The sequence below is a fragment of the Chlorocebus sabaeus genome, chromosome 17 (assembly GCF_047675955.1).
Source record: "Chlorocebus sabaeus isolate Y175 chromosome 17, mChlSab1.0.hap1, whole genome shotgun sequence".
NCBI lineage: Eukaryota > Metazoa > Chordata > Mammalia > Primates > Cercopithecidae > Chlorocebus > Chlorocebus sabaeus.
The window spans coordinates 29,629,137-29,652,649 of record NC_132920.1 but is presented as its reverse complement, the minus strand read 5'-3'; the positions used below and the strand labels follow the sequence as shown (position 1 = coordinate 29,652,649).

General features: G+C 45.4%; 2 long non-coding RNA genes across 4 annotated transcripts; one reads left to right on the top strand and one right to left on the bottom strand.

The window, feature by feature from the left end:
- Positions 1-276: 276 nt before the first annotated feature.
- Positions 277-14,027, top strand: LOC140708565 (uncharacterized). Of its 3 annotated transcripts, none has more exons than XR_012089092.1 (4): positions 277-363; positions 2,073-2,261; positions 3,655-3,774; positions 8,568-11,584. It is a non-coding gene; the product is annotated as an uncharacterized lncRNA (long non-coding RNA). The 3 variants fall into 3 exon arrangements; XR_012089091.1 differs by lacking the exon at positions 277-363 and adding an exon at positions 13,638-14,027 and having other exon boundaries at positions 1,911-2,261; positions 8,568-8,832; XR_005242875.2 differs by lacking the exon at positions 277-363 and having other exon boundaries at positions 2,012-2,261.
- LOC119626730 (uncharacterized) lies at positions 1,031-1,956 on the bottom strand. The gene is made up of 2 exons (XR_005242883.2): positions 1,853-1,956; positions 1,031-1,221 (listed from the first exon to the last, which is right to left on the bottom strand). It is a non-coding gene; the product is annotated as an uncharacterized lncRNA (long non-coding RNA).
- Positions 14,028-23,513: the final 9,486 nt, after the last annotated feature.

Sequence of the window (23,513 nt, the reverse complement as noted above, 5' to 3'; positions counted from 1 at the left end):
GATTCTTAGAGCGTCGCTGTCCGCACAAACATTCTTGAGATTTCTTCAGATCCCAAAGTCAGCCTGAGCTTTTAGACTTGCTTGGAAAGGCTTTGGCCCTTGGAAAAAGGAAATCAACACTCCAGGAACAAGATTTTCCTCGACTTTGTCTCAACCCAAAGACACTATAGCAGCGCAGTTTTCAAACGTGCTTTGAAAATAAATGGGACAGTCAGCGTGTCCCCACTGGATTTTGCGTTTCCCTTATTACAGCCCGGCCCTTTTGTAAAATGGTTACACATCTCTCTACTGCACTGAAAACAGCTCTATCAAAGATACTTTGAGAAAGATTCAATGACATGAAAATATGAAGTCCCCTTAAAAGTGAGTTTCTGGAGTTGGGTTTTAATTAACACTTTGGTTTTTAAAATCCTGTAACTATTTGGGTGTGCGGCTTACCTTTATAATATTTTCAAACAAATATTTTTCTTAACCACCATACAAATCCAAGTTTATTATTTTTATTTTAAAATTTTCTTTGTTTATTTTTGAGACAAGGTCTCTTTCTGTCATCCAGGCTAGAGTATAGTGGTCAGATCCTAGCTCACTGCAGCCTCGAACTCCTGGGCTCAAGCTTCCAGAGCTGATTACATGCCTGAGCCATCGTGCCTGGCTAAAATCCAAGTTTATACTGTAATATAAAATTTCAACATTTCAGAGAAAGTAAAAGTCACAAAGTTATCCCAGTCCCTGGGTTCCCTGTCAAAATTTTGGTGAGTAATCCTCCGGGTTTTCCCTACTTAAAATATATATTATGTAAGTGGCATTACTGGTATTATAATTCCATACATCCTTATCCTTTTAAAAGTGGGTAAAAATAGGCTGGGCACAGATCTTCTCACTTAAAAGTTCATCTTCCTCTTTTTAACGACTGCATGGAATTTTATCGCATGGCTGTTCTTTACGGGACTATGGAAATGTTATTAATCTTCATTGTGGCAGTGGATACGTGGGTGTGTAAAACAGCCAAAGAGTAAAACTCAATGAGCTGTACATTTCAAATAGATACATTTATTGCATGCAAAGTATGCCCCAATAACGGTTTTAAAATATTATCCTATTTGAGATTTGTACTTTGATTTTGTAAAACAAAACGAAACCCTTGTTCTTGTACCCAAGAGACACACCCTGGCACATCTGGAGGTAGAAGCTCATGTTCTCTGTGACTTGACCTCGCAGCTTCTGAAATAAGAATAATAAGCCGTATATTTACAGATTCACAGAGGGAGAAAAAAATGCTATGGCTAAAATGTTCATAACAAAACTAGAAAAAGGGCAAAAATAAAACTTAGAAATAATAAAACTACATCTTTTAAATATTATTCTCACCTTCACCTTTTCCCTCCCCTTTTCTCCCTCTCCCTTTCTTTCTTCAACCTCACCCCATCTTTCTCCATTCTCTGCTCTTGACCCCCGCTATATTCCAGCCTCACACAACACCAACACACTTCACCGCGTCTGCCTGGGGAAGGTCAGGGAAGGGACACGAGGCGGCGCTGTCACCGTATTCTGTGAGCCGCAGCGCCCTGGGCACCGCTGACCTTGTATCATTTCAGCGAACGTCGCTGTAGTCTTTGATGGGGCCATACTCGGGGTGTAAATTAGAATCCTCACTGAAGTGGCGGGACCCTGGGAGGCTTTTTCCTGGCCTCTTAGTTGTGAGTTTTCCTGCGGGCGGCAGAGCCCGTTTCCATCAGAACCGCCCAGAGGCGGGCGCTGCCTTCCGGGGGTGGCGGAGCAGCTGGAAGCGTTTATGGATGCTAGAATCCATGGGCGGCCCGTGGAAGGGGCTGAAGCTCATTTTCCTACTCACCTGGCTCCAAATCCTCCGCGGTGCTGTTTCAAGAGAGTCAGATTCCAAATGGCGCTCCAGCCGGTACTCGGAATTCCTGCCCCGCGGGTCTGCATTTCACTGCGGCAGGTGTGAGTGACCCGCAGCTGGAGACCAGAAGCCTGAAGGCAGCTCCGCCCTCCCCAGCCCACAGAGCCGTTATTCAGTTTCTATATCAGTAAACACATTTCATTTTCCGTAGACCAGGGCGGGGTGACGGGTGATGCCAGTCCTCTCAGTGAACTCTGGGCCGCAGGCTTGAAAACGCATGCGGGCGCCCAGCGCAGCCCTGCCCTGAGTCAGCAAGCGACCGCGCTGGGCAGTTTCTCTTTCTTTTCCGGAGCCAGCAGTGGCGCCTAAAGTCTACGAGGAGAAAATCGCCTGTGTGCTGGTAAGTCCAGGGATCTAAGGCGAGTGCTGAGGGAGAAAACGTAGCTGATGGGCCTGAAAAGAAGGGGCTGGAGGTTGGGTAGAGGGGGAGGGCTTTGGACAGAAAAGACTGGGAGGTTTGGCTGGGGAGGGCAGCCAGACCTAGACCCTGGGGAGCGACTCATCCAAAGTCCAAGATCATCACGGCCTCCCCTACCCCAGAAAGGGAGGGACAGACTTGATGTCGCGATCACCTCTAAACGTGTTGGAACAAACTTTGTATATTATTATTATTATTGTCATTGAAGTATTAGAAGTCTTTTTGGGGGTTAGCTGAATGAGACCCTTTGCTGAAACTGGCACAGGGAGAAAAAGTCCTCGAGAGAGGGTAGACACTGTGGAGGGAAGGGCTTGGGACAAGTGTCAGGAGAGCTTGGTCTGTCTCCCTCTCTACCCTCACTACCCTTGTGATCTTTAGCAGTGTAAATAATCCCTCTAAGGTGGGGACAGGACCCCAGTCCCTGCTGTGCTCAATAAATAATTATGATTGAAATAAATAGTCAGTGAATGTGGATGGGAAAACTAAGTAGTTGTTAAAACTCTGTGATGTGTGACATTTTCATCTACAGAAAAGTGCAGGCTAGGGGTCTCAGGGAATGGTTAGTAATCATAGGTATAGTTCCGCTTAAAAAAATAATGTTCGTAAGGCTGACGAAGATGGAAGGGACACAGTTCCTGATCATGGATGGTTCACTGTCTAATGGGGGTTGATACCAGATGGTAAATGACAGCTGGGCGTGGTGGCACTCGCCTGTAGTCCCAACTACTCAGGAGGCTGAGGTGGCAGGATTGCTCCAGCCCAGGCATTGGAGGCTGATGTGAGCTGTCATCACGCCACTGCACTCCAACTGGGTGACAGAGTGAGATCCCCCAGCTCATTCTAAAAAAAAAAAAAAAAAAAATGGCAGGCTGAATTGGTACCATCAGGGATGTTCAAACCATGGACTAGAATAGTGGTTCTAAAACTTGACTACACATTGGAACCACCCAGGGAGCTTTAAAAGATGCTAAGGCTTAGGTCTAACCTAGGCTTACTGATTCCATTGGTTTGGGCTGTGGCCTGGGACCGTGGATATTAAAACCTCTCCAGGTGGTTCTGTGAAGACAGGTTTGAGGACTCCTGGCTAGATGCTCTGAACACAAAGAAATGTGTGTTTGGGAGGAGGCAGTTCTCTCAATTGAAAGAGGCTTTCTGGACAGCGTTATTATTAGTGGGATACAATTCATGTGCCTCATAATTTACCAGTTTCAAGTGTACAGTTCAGTGGCTTTTAGCATAATCAGGTGGTTGTGCCATAGTCGCCATTATCTAATTGGGAAAACGTTTAACTTTTTTTTTTTTTTTTTTTTTTAAGCCGTAGGAGTAGAGAAGGAACAAAGAAATCTATAATTGGTCGTGAACTTTCTATTTAGCATGTGGCCCCGCCCTCCCTGCTTATGATTGGTCCTAGGATCCAGGCGTCCATTTTCATTGGGTGAGTAGTCGCTGGGGTGGGGCTAGGTTACTGATGAAATTTCGCCAGGGCCTTCTTCCTCCACATCCCTGCTGAGTCCCCGCTTCCTTTTTTTTTTTTTTTTTTTTTTTTTTTTGAGATGGAGTCTCGCTCTGTGCCCAGGCTGGAGTGCAGTGGTGCGATCTCAGCTCACTGCAAGTTCCGCCTCCCAGGTTCACACCATTCTCCTGCCTCAGCCTCCTGAGTAGCTGGGACTGCAGGTACTCGCCACCACACCCCGTTAATTTTTTTGTATTTTCGGTAGAGACGGGGTTTCACCGTGTTGGCTAGGATGGTCTCAATCTCCTGACCTTGTGATCCGCCCGTCTCGGCCTCCCAAAGTGCTGGGATTACAGGCGTGAACCACCGCGCCTGGTCGAGTCCCCGCTTCTTGAGCCATTGTTAGGTTGGCAAAGTTGAGACGACGGAGCTGGGACCCGTCCTGCTATTCCTGGCAACACAGTGCCGGCACTGTAAGAACAGCTGAGCAGCCGCCACAGGTCCCACCCAGCCGGGCAACCCCTCTTTTTATTATTTGCTGACCCCGTAGTCATTTGAGTTTATGATCCTCGTTCTGATTTTCCTTATGTATCCCCCCTGCTTTGCTGCAGCCTTACTGAGGGTTAGCTTCTAAGAGTGACATCATTTCCATTTTAAAATTCCTGACCTCAGTACTTGTTAAAGGTGTACTCACAAATCTAATTATTCCCTGTCCCATGGGGACTTTTCTAAGCGGGTACATGTTAGACACCTGCTGTTCAGAAGGAATAGGGAAATTCTTAATGTCCTTCTTACATTGTTCCAATACTTTCTTTAAGTTTGTACAAGGATTTAAGGGAGCATTGGATTTAGCTCCTTCATGACTTCCAGATTTCTTTTCCTCCGACCTTCCTGTCCCTGATCTCCTTGTCCTCTGCTTTGTGAGATGTATGGGCCAGGGAGCAAGTGTTACGGGATCCCAGGTCTTTTCACTGGGTGAGGGCTCTTTACTAGGCCCTCCTCGCTAGTTCCCTAGGGGGAACACGGGGGTTAATTCACTAATCCAACAAACAGCGTAACGCTTCTCCTCTTGTGAGGACGGGGTTGTATCATTCACACAGAGAATTAAAGCTGGCATACCCAATCCTTATTTGAGCTAAACTTAGGCTCAAAGACCAAAGGCTGACTGATGGGCTCTTTAGGCCAGATAAAACAGCAATACTTTATTATTTTTTGTTTTTCATTATTCCTGGTTCGGGGGTTATGCCCCCAAGCCTGTAACATCCTCCTCAGTGGACTATCCGGGGGGATGCTGGAGGGGGCCTCCTTCCTTCGTTCCCTAGGCCTAGAATTTTTGCTTCCCATTTTCAACTGCTCCCTGTGTCTTAGTTTCCCTGTGTACTCAACCCCCCTTACTGGAGGTCTCTTCGTACCCTGCAAATCAACTGCTTTTTTAGTCTTCGGCTGTTTCCCTCACGGGAGAATAGAACGGTGGTTTAGGACTCTGCCCTCGCTTCATATCTAGGATGTCTCAGTCACACACACTCAAACTCCGAAAATGTCCAACCTCCAAGACAGTGCGCATAGTCCAGTCTTCCTACCCGGGCTCATGCATGAGGTTGCCTGATTGTGGCAGTGCCTGCTTCCCCCCCTCACCCGTGTCACTTTCGTTGTCTCCTGAATAACAGTTTCAAGTTTGTCTGTGGCTTCTGTGGGAACCCGTGACATCCGGACAGAATGGACCACATGTGTCAAGTGGTACACATATCCCCTTTCAGCCAGAGTCTCACTTCACACAAGCACAGAGAATCCCATACAGGCCACTAGATTTTGAGAAACAAACTCACTCATCCAAACCCAAAATATGGACTCAGAGACCCAGAGAACAGCAAAAGTGAGACTTTTAGTGACAGTTTTGCAATATCGGGTGTCTGGAATGCAGGCACCCCAGGGATGGTTTCAACAGTGAATTCCCTAGTGCTCAAGTCCCTCTCCCAGTTCCTCATTAGCTGCATACTATGGGGTTACGATCTTCCTGGACATCATAAATTGGTACTCTGATTAAGACTTTGAGTATGTTCTTTACGTCTTTTTGCTGCATTTTGTTGCAGCCCATAACACATTGCGATTGTCTCAGGACTCCTTAAACATTTGACTTACGGCCCTAACGGCTGCACCTAGTTGATAAGAAAGGGTACAATTATCTACGCTGCAAGCTAGCCTAAACTAAATTTTTGGTGAGGTGGGGAGGGGGTTGTTGAGGTGGGGACCCCAACCGATAGGCACCTGGCTGGTGCATGAAAGGGAAAGCAAGAAGGAGAGGGGGTGGTGGCTTAGTACATTTTGCTTCTTTATCTCTTTATGACCATGTACCCTGCTTAAACCTATACTGAGGTACATAGAATTGAACATGAACCATCACATGCAGGCTATTTTTTATACCCTTAAGTCCTTCCCAAGCCAGGGCTGAGCCAAGACAATCCACTGTCCAGCTGTGGCCTCCTCCTGCTGCAGGTGAGGGGTGGGCAGTAGGGAGGGCCGTGGCACCTGCTCTGTCCCCATCCCGCTCTCTCTGTCTCTCAGGCTGACCAGGGCGCATCCAGGTGGGTGAGTTGGGAATCGCTTGCTGATTGCTGAGGGCCTGGATAATCACGATCTCACAGGGAGCAAACAGTAAAGGCGGCTGTGATCTGGTGAGGGGTTAGAAACTGGAGAGAAATTGAGGACAGGCAGAGCCTCTAGTCCCTCCCTCTCTGCATCCCTCACCCATGTTTCTCCAGCCATCAGAAGGACACCAAGAAAAAGACCCAAGAGGCTGACGGAGGGCCCCTGCATGCGCAGTTCCCTTTGTGGCCTCCCTTGGACCAGGGAGGGTCCTGAGTGCACACGGCCGTCCTCTTCCACTTGGCAGCTCCCCATGTGCCTCATCCGAGACCTCTCTCTCAGGGGTGTTGTGTCCTCTGGGGCACTTGAGGCCGTGCTTTTTCCAGATTCCCACCATGTGGCCCCTGCCTCCCTGTGTTTTCTTGCAAATGATATGGACAAGGTGATAAGCGTATGTCCCCGGGCTATTTGGGGATTGCGGACCAGTCCCCTGCCAGGGCAGCTGTGGTCTCTGTTTTCATCCTATGTCCAGGAGGTTGTTAGTTTTTCCAGCCCGCGAGGGTCATAGTCCCCAGGGGCTGTGTTTTTTGGGCTTTGTTCTGTGTTCTGTGGCCTCACCTTGCCTTTCCTGAGCAAATTTTTTTCTTCTTAATGTAATCATTGCCTGGTAAGTTTAAAATAAGAGAGAGAATAATTTCCCCCATAGTCAGGTTGTTTGAGGGGTAAGGAAAAGAGAAAGTAGAAATTTTTGTTTCTGCAAAGACAGAGGCAGTGCAGGGGACAGGGAGAGGCTGGGGTGTCCAGGAAACCCGAGTGTTTCTGCCATTTCCCCATTTCTGTGTGCCTGGCCAGTGGGGTGGTGTTGTCTCATTCTTGAACCTAATGGCACTGTTAGTCAGTCCCTCAGGCCTGGGCAGATGGGATGGTTCGTCCCCTGCCCTGCAGCAAGAAGGCCCCGTCGAAGAGGCACTCACAGCACGGGGAGTGCAGGTCTATGGTTGCTCCTGCTCTCACCTGCGGAGTCTCCCGTAGAGGGATTGTCAGCTTTGGTTCCCCGTAGGCAGGAATGGTTTCCTCGTAGATCACTGGGACATTGGCCAGAAAAAGGGTATGAAAATCATATGTCAATTTCTCAAAATTCCTGCTTTAAATGTTGATATCCATCAACATAATTTCAGTTGGGACCGATACTGATGTAAAGCATGTTGAATGGAACAGGAACTCAAATTTAGAGCTTCCTTTCTCTGAGGGTCCATGTGGGAGATGATGGTTGTGGCAGTGGCAGTCCCCAGGTGCAGAGGGTGGGTGGAGGCAACCTCAGGCTGAGGGGTCTGAAGAAACCCCCTACTCCGCAAGGAAAAGGAGAAGATCCCCTGTGGGCTTCAATGGCAGTGGCCTGGGTGGAATCCCTGCTAGGAACGTGGCAGGAAGGTCCTGCAGCCCCAGCAAGCAGCAGCCCTGGGGTGGAACAGCATTTCCAGGGTAAGTGGACAGGCAGGAGCAAGCACAGCCCACGTGCAGGTTACGGGGAGGGGAGGTTGGGCCTCCTTGAGCAAGGGAATCACCAGCATCACGTCAGGTGCAGACTCCATGGCAGCCACATATTTCCATACTGGGCCTGTGAGCCCCAGGGCTTCCTGATGGGATCTCCAGTTAGGAGTTGTCTGCTTAGAGCTGGGAGGGGAGGAACAGTGAGCCACCTCTGGAGTGCAGAACCTACAATGTTCGGGATCTGCCCTGGTGTGCAGGTGCCTCTGCAGATGAGGAGGGCCTGGGGACTGAGTGGGGAGAAGGACGTGTGTGTGACCCAGCCCAGGTCTGGAGGGACATGGAGATAGGGCCAGGGCCTCTCTTTGGGGAGGCCTCCCACCGTGTCAGGGCTGGTCAGGCGTGAGAGGCGGGGAGGGCACTGAGTTTCCTCCTCAGTCTTGTTCCTGAGTCCTGGGGTCCTTTCACTCCCTGCGCGATGGGTGCTGGGCACAGGGCAGGTACTGATGCTGATGGAGTCATGGCAGGGGACTGGCAGGGGCTGGGAAAAGTGCCATGGGAGGGAGAAAAAAGTGGGGATGTCATCTTCCCTCAGAGACAGGGTGAATCTAATTTTGGAGTGACTGAGGAGGGAGAAGTCCTCAGGGAATAAAAGCAGCGCCCTGCACCCAGTGGAACATTTACTGTTTTTCTCTTTTCTCCAGAGCATGGGAACCTACAGGCCTGGATCAACACCTGGTTGGGACAGGAGACCACCAGGGCAGTGCACAGCTGGGATTTCAGTCTCCCGTGTCATCTCCTGGGTCCACTGGCTCCACTGAGGGCGGCTAGACTCTGCAGCCAGGCAGCCTGGATTCAACTCCCTGCCTGGGTCTCACCAGCACTTTCCCTCTTGGTGCCTCAGTTTCCTCATCTATGAAATAGGGAAACTAACAGCATTTATTTATTGTGGTTGGATGAATGAAAAGGGTTAGTATATATGAGGTGTTTGCGGCTGTGCCATATTATTTTTGTTATTTTATTATATTTTGATATATTACATATGCTGTAATTGCATTATTATAGGTGACCTTTATGAGTGAGTGCCCTGGTGACGGCTCTTCCTGGGGAGCCCAGGACCAGCTTTCCTGGCACCTTGAGGTCCTATCACCCCTGTTACACTCTCATGCATTACCCCATTCTACTCTGTCTTCATATTTTATACTATAGATATTTAGTTCTTAAACAGACATTTCTGGTCTGTGTTTTAATTGAAGTGTCTGGGAAGGGATAGAGTGTGAGGTTCAGGAGAGAAGGAGAGGTCTGCCTTGATGCCTTGACACAGCACAAAGAAATCTCACCTCCTCCCCCACATCGCCCCGCCAGTTCTCATTGAGGGACAGATTCACAGCAACTTATACAATTATAAGTTGGAAGAATGAGGGAAAAGAGAGACAGAGAGAGAGAGAGAGAGAGAAAGCTGAACTGGAATAGGTTAGGAGTTGTGTCCACTAGGAACCATAATTGATCTTTGCCATTTTGAAAGTGTGTCCCCTGAGCTGCCTTCATAGAGTCCTGGAGGGAAACCTGTTTTCACACAAATACCAAGATGCCATCTGCCTGTTTCATTATGTTGACTTTTCCATTAATGCTGTAAACGCCAAGGTAGGTAACACACCCAGCACCTTAGCAGAACCAAGGCAGTGGCTCCAAACTGCATTCCCACTTAAGAATCTTTTTGATGGAGAAGGAAAAAAATTTATGTTCATTAAATTTTAATCCTTGAGTACATGTCTTTAATATTTTTGTGAGAAAATGGGAAATATGCATAAAACACTTACTGCACAGAGAAGCAGGATGGTAGCCTTGAGAAAGGGCACTTGTGTGACTCAGTTATGAGTTCAACCAGCAGATCTCATTCACCCACAAAAAGACAATGGCATTATTTCCAGTTTGGGAGTATTAGGAATAAAGCTGCAAGAGTATTTGTGTACAGGTATTTTGTGAATACAAAGTTTTCCCTTGTTTGAAATAAGTGCCTAGTAGGGCAATTGCTAGTCATAAGGTAAACTGCATGTTCAGTTTGAAGAAAACTGCAATATCCATTTCCAGAGTGGCTGTCCCATTTTAAAATACATTCCTACCGGCAATATAAGAGTGACCCAGTTTTTCTGCATCCTTGCCAGCATCTGTTGCTACCTTTATTTTGTATTTCAGCCATTCCTATCATTGTGGATTTAATTTGTGTTCTCTTACTGGATAATTATGTTGAGCGTCTATTCCTCTGCTTGTTAGCCCGGTGTTTATCCTCTTTAGTGAAACGTCTGATTGTGTCTTGCTCATTGCCTATTGTGTATTTGGATTTCATTTTTACTGTCGAGTTTTTAAATTTCTCCATATATTCTGAATATAGTCTTTACAGAATATGTTGTCTGTAAATATCTTCTCTCGTTCTGTAGCTTGTCTTTTTAGCTCTTCACAGGTTTCTCACAGAGCAACAGTTTTTAGTTTTGATAAGATCCAATTTGTTAATTTTTTCTTTGATGGATCATGCTTTTGGTGTTATGTCTAAGAACTGTTTGTCCAGTCTTAGTTCTGATCATTTTTTCTTAAAAGATTTGCAATTTTAAATTTTAAATTTATTTATTATTTATTTTTTAAAAAAATTTTGCCTAGGCTGGCCTTGAACTCCTGGGCTCAAGGGATCTTTCCACCTCAGCCTCCTGAGTAGTTGAGAATACAGACCTGTGAGACCACACCTGGTTCAATGTTTGCCATTTTAATTCTGTGCTTTACATTAAAGCTTGTGATTCATTTTGAGTTATTTTTTGTATAAAGTGTGAGGTTTGGGCTGAGGTTATTTTATTCCACTGTGTTTGTCCAGCTGCTCCAGCACCATTGATGGGAAAGCGCTCCTTCCTTCATTGAATTGCTTTTGTGCTTTTGTAAAAGTCAGTTGAGCATATTTGTGTGTTTTGCTCATTTTTAGTTGAGTTGCTTGTCTTCTTACATTGAATTTAATAACTTGTCACATATTCTGGATACAAGTTCTTCATCACAATTGTAATTTGTGATAAATTATGAAATATTTTCTCCTAGTCTGTGGCTTGTCTTCTCATTTTCTCAATAATGTGTTTTGGAGCACTAAAGTTTTCAATTATTTATTTTTTTTTTTTTTGAGGCAGAGTCTCACTCTATCACCCAGGCTGGAGTGCAGTGGCGCAATCTTGACTCGTTGCAAGCTCCACCTCCCAGGTTCACGCCATTCTCCTGCCTCAGCCTCCTGAGTAGCTGGGACTACAGGTGCCCACCACCACACCAGGCTAATTTTTTGTATTTTTTAGTAGAGACGGGACTTCACCATGTTAGCCAGGATGGTCTCGATCTCCTAACCTCATGACCCACCTGCCCTGGCCTCCCAAAGTGCTGGGATTACAGGTGTGAGCCACTGGGCCAGGCCTAAAGTTTTAACTAAGCCCAACTTCTCTTTCTCTCTCTCTTTTTTTTTTTTTCATTTGTAGATCATGCTTTTGGTATTTTATCTAAGAATCTTTTTCCTAACTACCCAAAGTCACAAAAATTTTCTCCTGTATTTTCTTTGAGAAATTTTATAGTTTTAAGTCATAAATGTTAGCTCTTTAGGGCTATAATTTGTTTGAGCTGATATTTTATATGGTGTTAAGTGTCACATTGTATTACCTATGCAACTTCATTGAAAATCAATTAAAAAAATGTAAAAATATCTTTCTGGATTCTCACTTCTGTTCATTGATCTCTATGTCTCTCAGTTTCACACTGTCTGGATTATTGTAGTTTTCTATGACATTTCATTTTTTTTTTTTTCCAAATTTGTGTTGACTCTTCTTCATCCTCTGCATTTTCACATACATTTCTAGGATTATTTTGCCAATTTTCTATAAAATTTCTGCTGGGATTTTGATAGAGATTGTGTTGAAACCATAGATCTATTGTGGGAGAATTGCCATCTTAACAATATTATTGAGCTTTCCAACCGCATCTCTCCATTTATTTAGACCTTTAATTTCTCTCAGTAATGTTTTGTACTTCTCAGCGAACAAACACTGCTCTCTTCCTAAATTTATCCCCATTTTGCTCTGTTTGTAACTACTGTGATAGGAAAGTTGAGGTTGTCATTGCTTGTATAGAGAAATGAGTTCATAATTAATTTTTATATTGATTTTATATCCTATGGGTACTTCTGGATTCATTTGCTAGTGCTAGCAGACTTTTACCCGCTTGTGAATTCTACAGACAAGGTCATGTTATCTGTGAATGGAGTTTTATGTTTTCCTTTTTACCTGGATGACTGGATGACTTTACTTTTTCATTTTTTGCCTTATTGCACTGACTACAATCTCCAGTACAATGTTAAATAGAAGTGGTGGGATTGGACATCTTTGCACTGATCCCCATCTTAGAAGAAAAGCATTCAGTCTTTCTTCATTAAGCATGATTTTAGTTGTGGGTTTTTTATAGATTCCCTTTATCAGAGTGAGGAAGGTCCCTTCCATTCCTGTTTTGTTGAAACTTAAGAACACGAGTGCTGTTAACATTTTTGTCAGCTGTTTCTTCTGCACCTTTTGACATAATTATGTCTTTTATTACATTAATATGGTACATTCCATTAGTTGATTTCCAGTTGTTAATCCAACCTTATATTCCTGGGATGAATCTCATTGGTCATGGAGTGTAATCCTTTTTTACGTGGCGTTGTATTGTCTGCCTATGTTTGTTAAGGATGTTTTCATTTATGTTTATTGGTGATACTGGTCTCTGGTATTATTTTCTTGTGAGTCTTGCTCTGACTTTTATATTAGCAATGCCAGTTCTGTAAATGTGCTGGAAACTCTTGACTACTCTCTTCTCGTCTGAAAGAGCTTTTGGGCACTGCCACTGCCTGGGGTATAACAAAAACAGGACCTGGTCAGAGCCCACAGGAGATGTGGTTACAGGAGGAACTGTGGGCTGGGTGAGCTCCCACATATGCTCCCGACCACAATATCCCAAGGATCTCAGGGATCAGCCTCCTTCATACTTACTTGCAGCCTGAGAGTAGCTCCCTCCTTTTCTATCTGTGGGAAGAAAATGTCCTGTAAGAGACCAGAAAGGAGGCAGCGCCATGAGGTCCTAGAGGAACCTCCTAGTCTTGGAACTTAGAGAAGTTTCCAGAAATGTGTGACTGTAGACTTTGGGCAGGATGAGGAAACACGAAGAAAGCAGGTGTGGGTCCTGGACCAACTGCCCTCCTAAGATCTGTCCTCTACTATGACCTTCCTCCATGACCTGTGACTGCTGGGATCAGGTTCCCATCACCACAATCATCAAGGTGATAAATCTGTCCTTCATTGTCACAGGTGCTTTACAAAAGAGTAGGTGCTGGCACACAGGGCCCAGGCTGGGTCGGCCCATGAGTGTGGATGGTGCTTCCCAGTAACCAGGCGGGGCACATTTCTATCTGGGGCTTGAAACTCCCAGTGGGACAAGAAATCTCAGACTTATATAAGGTATTAAAGGCCAACTGCAAAGAACACCCTGTGAGGCTCTGTAGACGGATGAATTAAAATCTATAAAACAATGTGTTTAAACCTCAGAATTCCGCAGCTTTTGAATTCTTCCCTCTGCTCCTTTTCCTCACCTCCTGCTTCTCCAGCCCTTCCCTCCGTCACTTTCATCCCTCAGGCCCTCCTCTCCCCTTAGTTATCACCACACTGTCACTCCTGAACTGTGGCTCTAGCACTGACCAATTACCTGCTACGTGACTCTTCTCTTCACAGTGGTCCTGATACTGTGAGTCAGCATGTGCAGCGTGTGTCATTCCTTCACCTAAAACACTCCAGTGGCTCCGTGTTGGTCTTGTGAGGCTTCTAGGTTGTCAGGTACGTGAACATACGAGGGCACACCTGGTTCATCGTAGGGACTAAATTAATTTTGTTAACTGACTGAATGAAATATGAGTGTATTAAATTGCATCACAGAAAATTATAAAATGTAAAACACTGAAAAAATTTAAAAATATTTTATTTTATGAAACTAGTGTGCATATGAATTCGTCAACTCATTCCATGAGTCTGCTGAGCCTGTGTATGAATTCTATAAGACTGGGTAACAAGTTATCACAAACATTGGCTTTAAACAACACCCATTTATTGTATTCATTGATTTATTTTTAAAGACAGAGTCTCCCTCTCTCATCCAGGGTGAAGTGTAGTCACATGATCATGGCTCACTGCAGCCTCAGACTTCTGGGCTCAAGGGACCCTCCTGCCTCAGTCTTCAGAGTAGCTAGGACTGCAGGCAAGTGCCATCATGCCCAGCTAATTAAAAAAAAACTTGTGGAGACCAGTGTCTCACTGTATTATCCTGGCTTGTCTCAAAGTCCTGGCTGCAAGTGATCCTCCTGTGTCAGCTCCTCAAATGTTAGGATACAGGCGTGCACTACCACGCCTGGCCAAACAACACCCATTTATCTGCTTATAGTTCCTGAGTCAGAAATCTGGGCATGATGTGGACAGAATGTCTATTCTGGGCTTCCCAAGCTACATTTTCATTTTGAATCCTCCTTCAGGCTTATACAGAGGTGGCAGAATGCAGTTTCTGGCAGTTGTAAGACTAAGGTCCCTGTTCCTTGCTGGCGGACACTGTAGAGAACAGGGAGGGCTGCGCTCAATTCCTGGTGCCCACCAGTGTTCTTTCCTACACAGCCTCTTCATTTTCAAAGCCCACAGTGGAGAAAACCCCTCATGCTGAATCCCTCTCACCCTGTGAATCTCTACGCTCAGGAAGAACCCGGTCCTTTCAAGGGCTCACCTGATTAGGACAGTCCAAGCAGGATAAACCCAGTCTAAAGTCAACTAATTGAAGTGCTTAATTATATCTGCTAAATCCCTTCACAGCAGCACTTACATTTAGAGTTGGCTGAATCGCTGGAGGAAGGTGAATGACCAGGAGTTGGTTGTAGAGTCAGCCTAGCAAGGGTTGGGTCTTCCTTTTGTGTTTTATTGGGACACAGTTGGAAATTGAAGTTGTAGTAAAGTGATCATTGTGAACAGTAATAAAATACATCCTCTTCAGCCACGGACATTCTCCTTACCTTTTAAAACTAAGTTACATGTTTAATGTCTTATAATTAATTTAGGCAAGGTGTGGTGGCTTATGCCTGCCATCATAGTACTGTGAAAGGCAGAGGAAGGCAGATTTGTTGACTCCAGAAGTTCAAGATGAGCCTGGGCAAACATGGCGAAACCCCCATTTCTACAAAAAATTAGAAAATTAACCAGGCGTGGTGGTTTATGCCTGTGGTCCCTGCTATTCAGGAGGCTGAGGTCAAAGGATCCATTGAGCTCAGGAGGTCAACACTACAGTGCATGGTGATCATGCCACTGCCCTCCAGCCTGGGTGACAGAGTGAGACCCTGTCTCAGTAATAATAATAAATAAATAAATTTAGAGCAAATGCAAATTACCATGTAAGAATACATCCTGTCTTGTGAAAATGTATTAGTTATTTACTATTGCATAACAAATTATGTAAAACTTAGTGGCTCAAAACAGCAAATATTCATCATCTCCCACAGTTTCCAATGGTCAGGAATCCAGGAGAAGTTTTCCTGAGTGCTTCTGGCTCAGGGCCTCTCACAAGGTTGCAGTCCGGTTGTCAGCCTAGGCCTGCATCATCGAAGGGCTTCACTGAGGATTCACATGAAACATGGCTCAGTCACATGGCTGTTGGAAAAGGCCTAGTTCCTTGTTGTCTGGTCCCAGAAGTCTGCAGTTCTTAGCCACATGGACCTTCCTTCAGGGCTGCTTACAGCACAGCAGCTGGCTTCCCCCAGAGCTCATGATCCCAGAGAGAGAGAGAGAGAGAGAGAGAAGGGGGAAACCACAGTGTGTTTTATTTTCTACCCCCAGAGTCACAAACTGTTATGTCAGCATTACTCTATCAGTTAGAAGTTGTATTAGTCCATTCTCACACTGCTATAAAGAAATAACTGAGACTGCATAATTTATAAAGGAGATTTAATTGACACACTTCTGCATGGCTGAGGAGGCTGTCCCAGAAAATTTACAATCATGTCAGAAGTGGAAGCAAACACATCCTTCTTCACATGGTGGCAGGAGAGAGAAATGCAGAGCAAAGTGGAGAAAAGCCCCTTATAAAACCATCAGATCTCATGAGAACTCACTCACTATCATGAGAACAGCATGGGGGAACCATCCCCATGATCCAATCACCTCCCATGAGGTCTTTTCCCCAATACCTGGGGATTGCAATTCCCATGAGAATTCAAGATGAGATTTGCGTGGGAACACAGAACTGGGCCATATCAGAAGTGCGTCTTTAAGTCCAAGCCACACTCAAGAGAGGGAATTAAGCTGCATCTCTGGAAGGGAGCAGTATTAAAGGATTTGCATATATGTTAAAAACAAAATTGAAACTATTGTTTCAGTATTTCATAAATCAAAGGCTTCTTTTATCTAATTTTTTTTTTTTAATGCTTTAAGCTTGTCTTTTAATTAAATTTAATTTTATTTCAAGTTCCCGGGTACATGTGCAGGATGTGCAGGTTTGTTACATAGGTAAACGTGTGCCATGGTGGTTTACTGCACTTATCAACCCATCACCTAGGTACTAACCCTGGCACGCATTAGCTATTTTTCCTAATGCTCCCCCACCACTGCCCTCCCCCAACAGGCCCCAGTGTGTGCCATTCCTCTCCCTGTGTCCATGTGTTCTCATTGCTCAGCTCCCAGTTATAAGTGAGAACATCGGTGTTTGGTTGTCTGTTCCTGTGTTAGTTTGCTGAGGATAATGGCTTCCAGCTTCATCCATATCCCTACAAAGGACACTGTCTCACTCATTTTTATGGCTGTATAATATTCCATAGTGTATACGAACCACATTTTCTTTATCCTGTCCATCATTGATGGGCATTTGGGTTGATTCCATGTCTTTGCTCTTGTGAAAAGTCCTGCAATGAACATACACATGTATGTATCTTTATAATAGAATGATCTATATTTCTTTAGGTGTATACCCTGTAATGGGATTGTTGGGCAAAATGGTATTTCTGGTTCTAAATATTTGAGGAATTGCCACACTGTCTTCCACAATGGTTGAACCAATTTACATTTCCAACAACAGTGTAAAAGCATTGCTATTTCTCCACAACCTCACCAGCATCTGTTGCTTCTTGACTTTTTAATAATTGCCATTCTGACTGGCATGAGAAGGTATCTTATTGTGGTTTTGATTTGCATTTCTCTAACGGTTAGTGATGTTGCGCTTTTAAAAATATGTTTGTTGGCCACATGTAGTTCTTCTTTTGAGAGGTGCCTGTTCATGTCCATTGTCTACTTTTCAATGAAGTTGTTTTTTCATGTAAATTTGCTGAAGTTCTTTGTAGATTCTGAATATTAGACCTTTGTCAGATGGATAGATAGCAGAAATTTTCTACCATTCTGTAGGATGTCTGTTCACTCTGATAATAGTTTCTTTTGCTCTGCAGAAGCTCTTTTGTTTAATTAAATCCCATTTGTCAATTTTTGCTTTTGTGGCCATTGCTTTTGGTGATTTCATCATAAAATCTTTGAACATGCCTATGTCTTGAATGGAATTGCCTAGATTTTCTTCTGGGATTTTTGTAGTTTTGGGTTTTACATTTAAGTCTTCAACCCATCTTGAGTTAATTTTTGTGTAAGTTATAAGGAAGGAATCCAGTTTCAATTTTCTGCATATGGCTACCAGTTTTCCCAGCATCATTTATTAAATGGGGAATGCTTTCCCCATTGCTTGTTTTTGTCAGGTTTTTTGAAGGTCACATGGTTTTAGATGTGCAGCCTTACTTCTGAGTTCTCTATTCTGTTCCATTGGTCTATGTGCCTGTTTTTGTACCAATACCATGCTGTTTTGGTTACTGTAGCCTTGTAGTATAGTTTTAAGTCAGGTAGCCTGATTCCTCCACTTTGTTCTTTCTGCTTAGAATTCTCCGGGCTATATGAGCTCTTTTTTGGATCCACATGAATTTTTAAATAGTGTTTTTCTAATTCTGTGATAAGCTTTTCTTTTTAAATTAATGAATAAAAATTCAAGACATCGCAGAGCCTTGGGTGCTGAGGGGAAAACAGTTTGAGACAGAGAATGGAGACAAAACAGCATCTCTGAGTTTTTCTTGCAAATACCTTTAGTAATAATGTTCTCTTCAATGAGTTAACATGGTCGAGAACATAGAGTAACTAGATCAAATAGTTCCAAGACTTCAGTGCCATAAAAATAATGCCTTGAAAATAAGTCTTTGTTTTGTCTAAGATGTCTCAAATTTAGTGGAAGTATGCCCCTAGCGCCAACTTTATTATTGAATTATCATCTTTTAAAAAATATTTGCCTACACTTAAGAAAAAAAAAAAAAAAAAAACAGCACTGCTCTCTCTATGGAGTAGCCCTTCTTTTGTTTCTTTACTTCTCTAATAAACTTGCTTTCACTTAGAAAACAATTGCCTAATCAGATTGCTCTTCATTTACAAAAATGTGAATTTCATACTTCAGTCAACACATCTAGATGCCAATAACTTTGGTTTGATGCAGTAGCCTGAAATGGTTAACTCAAATTGAGAAATAAGTTTTTGCAAAAACTGGCTGTTCAGTGGGCATTCTATAATAACTTAATATCTTTCTTTCTGCTATTGAATGAGACGTGATAGAAGTGATTTGGACACCACTATGATGGTAAACGGCACTGCTATTATGTGTTTCTAAAGTTTTTTTTTTTTTCAGTCCTAGTTGGTTTTCCATTCATATTTGCTATTCCATCACTGGCTATTCCTTCTACTCTTTTTTATTTCATTTATTTTGATCAATGATACGCATTTCCAACTCTGTAAAAGTTTATTTCAGTTGTATGTGTGGTAAAACGTAACATCAAATCCTTTGCAAGATGGAATTACCTTGCACATCAGATGGAAGATTGTATACTTGAAAATCTAGAGAGATGCCAGTGACCAAGGATCAAACGACCTATTTTTAACCAAGGCCATTTTCATGGCATCCTGGTCCTCTCTGTCACATGGCTCCTTACAATTCTCTGTGGTTTTCTTCCAAATGCAAGTAGTTCTTGCTAAGGATCCTTGCAATGAACTTTGGTATTCTTTTCTCTTTCATTTTTATAAAATGATTGGGGCCATTAGCCACTTGATAGGCAATGCTCTCCTAGTCAGTCTGCCTGTCTGCCTGGTTCCCTCTGAGGGTTTGTGGCTTGACTGGGTTCACCAGCGCCGGCCCCAGCAGGAACAGGGAGAAGTGACTGGGCAAATCCCCCAACAGCAGTGGGATCCCTACACATGAGATGGGGCAAAACCATCATTCTAGTCCCTCCCATACCTGAGACTTCTTGCACATCACAGGTCCCAGGACCAGAGCAGGAAGTAGCTCTGAGTCAGAAATGGTTTCCATGATGGTTAGGATGACCTGGGAAGAGGGCTCTGAGAAGGGAATGAAAGGGGTCTCGACCTGCAGGTCAAAACTCTGAGCCTGTCCCAGGGTCCAGAACAGCTCCTGCTTGCCAGTTCTGTGAAGGGGTTTCCATCTTATACCCATTTTTACTCATCTCAGTATAAGAGGCCTGAACAGCCCCTTATGCAGCACACAGCACAGCGATTCCTGCTCCTCCCCAGAAGGCACCAGCACAGCCACCCACTTCTAGAAGGTCCCATTCCCCTGAGGCCCGGGGTCCCCATGCTGTGCGTCCTGGGTGTGGTCCGCCCTCCCACAGTCAAATCAGCGTGATCTCTGCTGGGTAGAATCCCTGGGCCCGGCATCTCAAGGTGACCTTCCCATTAGGTCCTGAGTGATGGGCCACAAGTGCTGATGGCTGCTCTGAGGAGAGTCTCAGAGGTGGAAAAAATTTAATGAGAATCCCAGCTCTCGGCCTCCTTGTTAGGGTCGAGAAGAAATTTCAAAATTAAAAAAAGGTGCAGGATAAGCAATTGTCCTAATATCTAGTGCGCTTTTTCTACGCATGTGTCTCATTATCTGGGAAGTCACTATTATGCTTCTGACGTTGATGATATTATTTTTCAGTTTTAAAATTTCTGGGTTTTTTTTCCTAATTTACATGCGGATTTTACAACCTTCTGACAGTCACCAACTATTACATTGTGATATTAGAAACTAGCAATCGTTTGTGGTACTTTCATGCACTGTGTCTCTGCTGTTTCGGTTTCCTGGCATTTTATCTTCTGGTTGTGTTAAAGGTAATCTCTAATTGTTGGGCACAGAAGACTAGGGAAGAGAAAGATCCCCCGGTGAAGTACACCACTACTGACAAACACATCACTGTTGACAAGGGAGAACTGCTGTCCTTTCCTAGTTACCTCCCTGCACTTCTCCTCCCTGTCCCTTCTCCCCACCCACCCTCAGGACAGCCTCAGGAGCCTGGGCACAATCCCCAGACCCACAATAGAAATGCTGAGGAGGAGAAGGAAGTGGCACGATTCGGGCCTCCATCCTTCCTACAGGGACGCCTCCAGGTCACACAATTCCAGCTTCAGGAGATCCTGACGCGCGGCCCCGAGGACTCAGTACCTTCCAGCAGCATCCTCTCTTTGCCAGGCTCCGGGCTTCTGCGCCTAGTGTAGTGACCCATTACGGGTTCCCTTGCAGCCTCCGTGATCCAGACCCTCTCCCAAGTGCGCTTGATCCTCTGAGCCGCAGATCGCTTTGCTGTCCAGGTCTTTACGTCCTGCTTCAGGGACATGAACTATTATTTCCCGTCCTAGGCGGGCTGAAAGTGTCCTCCAAGAAAGTTCCCAACTGGTGCCAGCACGCAGCGGCGCAGCAACTGCAGGTGTGGGACCCTGAACCTCTCCAGGTGTCCGCCCCAGAAAGGGCCAGAATCCCCGCTTCGCCCCACCCGCACCAGCTCCTCCCTCCCACTGTGATTAGTCACAGCAGAAGTCAGTCACCATCCAAATGAAGGAGAGACCTGGAGCAAAACATCCCTAGCGCTTCCCTACCGGTGGGGGGTCAACTGAGGCCCCGCACCCCCAAGCCTCGGAGACCCTGACCCGTCAGCCAGTGTAGGGTGGGAGGGACACCTGTGCCCGGAGCCTGACGTCACTCACCCGCTGGCCCAGGTGGTTGTGCCTGCTCAGGAACCTCAGGCCACTCAGTAACACATTCGTTGCGGTCATCGAGAACTTTCTGCAGGGCGTCCACAGTCCTGTCCTATCTTCTCCACCCGCAGCGCCCGCGGCTTCATTCTCTGATCCTCGCCACGGCTGTAGAAGCGCAGGAACCGCGTGTTGCCCACGAAGGCGCCGCTGAGGAGCCCAGGGCGCGCGTGGTGGAGGCGGAGCGCGGCCTCCAACTACTCAGGACTGCGGGCCTGGGCCCCCGGGAACCTGCATTTTGGGGGTGGGAGAGGCCCAGGGAACCTGGGGTCCCGCCCCGCTCCCCTCGGGTCCCAATCTGCCCACTGTCTCTGGGACATGCTCCCTCTGCCTCCCCGCCGGGACCCAGCCTCCCGGGCTCCCTCCCACGTCCCTCCCGTCCCGTCCCCCGGAGCCGCTCATCTGGGAGTTTCTTACTGTGTGTGGGGACCTGGGGACAGGACAGAGGGGCGGGGACCAAGGAAGGGTGGCCTGGGACGGCGGCATTTGGAAATAAGACCTCAGAAGTCTGCAGACCCCAGCCTGGGGCGGAGGTGCCCCGGCAGGAGCTGCTGAGTCCTGCAGGCCACCCTTTACCTCCTTCCTCCCCGGCCCAGTTCATCCTAATTCTCTCCTCAACAGCCCAGGTCTTCCCCAAGGTCAGGGCCCACAGAGTAGCAGGGTGGGAGTTCCAGGATGCAGGATCCGGCTTCTCTGGGTGTCTTGGATCCAGGGAGAATCCCGAAGATCTCCCACTTTATGAATCCCATTCTCCACTCACTCTGATGGCTTCTCTAGACCCCAGTGGAAACCAGATACGACACCCTCATCAGTCCTGGGGGAAAAACAAGAGTAAAGTATGAGAGGTGGCCATGAGGTCAGAAAAACTCCTACAGAATTCTCAGGAGAGGAAACTCTTCAGAGCTGGACCTTTGGCTTAGTTTGTCTTCCTTGCCCAGCCACCTGTCCCAGAGCCGGAAACGCCCAGGTTTAAGCCAGAGACTTTGGATACTGTCCTTGATGGTGACATAATTTTTGTCTTCTCTCCTGGAAGGGAAGCGCCAGAACCATCAAAGTGATCCCGTCTGCCCACTCCTTTTATTCTTCTGTCTCTCTAATTCTCTCCCTGAGCTGGACTCTCCAACCACCCTCACACCCTGGACAGTGCAGAGATAAGCGAGCATGATCCTGGGTCAGGATTGGCTGCATGCAAACCCAGCTCCACCACGATTTGTGTGCAACCTTCATTCCTATTGTATCACCTGAAAACGGACAATTTTGCAGGCACACCCCATAGAAGTGTTGTGAGAATTAAATGAATTCATATTTTTAAAGTGCTAAGGACACAGATTAACACATAGCACCATGACAGTGTATGATATTATCACTGTTGCTATTTCTTTCCTTTTGTTTTAATTTTGATATGGACCTTTGCCCCTGTCGCCCAGACTGGAGTGCAGTGGCACCATCTTGGCTCAATGCAACCTCCACCTCCCGGGTTCAAGCGATTCTTCTGCCTCAGCATCCGGAGTAGCTGGGATTACAGGAGCCTGCTACCACACTTGGCTCATTTTTTGTTTTTTGTTTTTTTTTTGTTTTTTTTTGTTTTTTTTTAGTAGAAACAGGATTCGCCATGTTGGGCAGGCTCATCTTGAACTCCTGACCTCAGGTGATCCATCCTCCTCGGCCTTCCAAAACGCTGGGATTACAAGTGTGAGCCACCGTGCCCAGTTGTGATTGCTATTTCTTTCATCCTTTTTGCCTGAGCCTCTTCTCTTCTTTCTGGGTTCCCAGGGAAATTCTCTGTTGGAAGATTATGTCGGCAAGAGGTCTCCACCTGGGAAATGCTGGCCTGTGGTGGGATCTCCCTTTTATTAAATGGAATGCTTGTTGGTGAATTGACAGCTAGTGAGCCACTACAGTACAGTTCATGTAAAAAAGACTACATACCTAGGATTAACTCCATTTTCATAAAGACACATCCCACACATTATAAGTCCAATGTGATTTGTGAGGAGATTGGTTTGATTGGGTCTTGGGAGTACCACTCTACTTTCTTTGAGAGAGTTTTGCAACACATTTCAAATGTCTGCTTCTCATTTCACACTATCTGGCTCACGAGTGAAGGTGATGAGAAGTGTCCTCATACTATGATCCCCGGTTTGACTATCAGAATCATAGTCATATATTACACATAGAGATTATTTTCTTAGAATATATAATTTATTTATATATATATTATACTAAGGGTATATAGAGAGATATTATTACAGTGCTTAAGTGGCTACTTGTATCTATGCATTTTCTCTCTTCGTACATGACATTAACATATAGAATTGTACACTGTACTTTGGTTTCCAGCAATTGCTGATTAGGTCATTTGGACCAGCTCTCCCATTGAGTACCACTGGAAAAGTGGGAGGAAAATACATGTTTGAAAAGTCTGCTTGAATTTATAGATGGGCTAGAACAGCAGTGAAGATTTGCCAGTTCAGGAACCAGGAAGAG